This window comes from Chrysochloris asiatica, unplaced genomic scaffold (genome assembly GCF_000296735.1).
Source record: "Chrysochloris asiatica unplaced genomic scaffold, ChrAsi1.0 scaffold00146, whole genome shotgun sequence".
Classification (NCBI taxonomy): Eukaryota; Metazoa; Chordata; class Mammalia; order Afrosoricida; family Chrysochloridae; genus Chrysochloris; species Chrysochloris asiatica.
The window spans coordinates 5,628,563-5,630,304 of record NW_006408664.1 but is presented as its reverse complement, the minus strand read 5'-3'; positions in this window follow the sequence as shown (position 1 = coordinate 5,630,304).

Here is a 1,742-nt window from a genome sequence, read left to right as displayed (position 1 = left end):
AAAAACAATCCTCAGAGAGCAACTAATAGCAATAAATGCACACATCAAAAAAGTAAGGAACCAAAATCAACACATTAACACATCTACAACAATTTGAAAAAGACCAGCAAAGTAAACCTACAGTCACCAGAAGAAGAGAAATAATGAAGATTTAGAGCAGATATAAAAGAGATAGAAACATAGAAACAATCAAGAAGACAAGAAGCTGGTTCTTTGAAAGAATTAATAAAATTGACCAACCGCTGGCAAATCTAACAAAAGAAAAGGGAGAAGACACAAATTAACATGCATTAAAAAAAATCACATGGGTGATATCACAACAATAGAAATAGGATAATAACAATACTATAAAGAGTTGCACTCCAACAAATTTGAAAATCTAGAGGAAGTGGATACATTTTTAGAAAAGCACGACCTACCTAAATATTCAGAGTGAAGTGGAAAACATGAACAGAGCTGTAACAAAGGAAGAAATTGATCAAGTTATCAAAAAAATCCAAACAAAAAAAAGTCCAGACCAGATGACTCTACTGGGGAATTTTTCCAAACATTCAGAGAAGAGTTGACACCAATTCTACTTAGACTATTCCTGAGTTAAAAAAAAAAAAAGAATGGGAAACTTCCTAATACATTTTATGAAGCAAACATAATCATCATACTAAAACCAGGGAAGCACATCAATAAAAAAGAAAACTATAGACCACTATTCCTCATAAATATACATGCAAAAATTCTCAATGAAATCCTAGCCAATAGAATTCAACAACATATCAAGAAAATAATACATCATGAACAAGTGGGATGGGATTCATACCAGGGATGCAAGGATGGTTCAATATTAGAAAAATAATCAATGTAATCCACCATATAAATAAAAGAAAGGAAAAGAGCCACATGATCGTATTGATTAATGCAGAAAAGGCATTTGACAAACGCCAACACCCATTCATAATAAAAACACTCAGCAAAGTAGGAATTGAAAACAAATTCCTCAAAATAAGAGGATATATACAAAACCAAAGCCAACATCACTCTCAATGGAGAGAAACTAAAAGGAGTCCTTTTGCAAATAGGAACCAGACAAAGATGCACTTTAGCAACACTCCAATTCAATATTGTGTTGTAAATCTTAGCCAAAGGTATAAGGCAAGAAAGGGAAATCAAAGGCATCCAAATTGGCAAAGAAGAAGTAAAACTCTATTTGCAAATGATATGGTCCTATACATATACTCAGGGGGAAAAAAAATGATTGGAACTCATTGGATTATTATAGCAAGTGGCAGGGTACAAGATCAACATAAAAAAATCAGTTGGGAGGGAAGAACAAACAAGATGGTGGATTGGGTGGAAGTGCAGTGAGGAACTCCATTAGCAACACCACACAATACTGAACCAAGCAGGCTCAGGGGATGGTCCCAGAACTGAACCACCTATAAAGGAATATTTAGAAGGTTGGAAGGCTTACAGCTAGGGGAATTTGTAGCAGATGGAAGAAATCCAATGCTTTCTAAATAAAGATGCTAGGCTGTTCCTGGAGCTGCCATTTTGGGCAAGACCAAGCAGAGGAAGGATCAAAGCAGCCACTGATTTCTGACGTTAGAACCTCAGAGAGAAAGGTGTGGACTTTGTGTGTGTGTATGTGTATCCATTTGTCTCTCGCTGTCTGTGCACCTCCTTTCTGGTGGCTAGAGGGCTTGACTAAGCTAGTGAACACTCCACCCCCACCTATGGAGGGTTCTGCT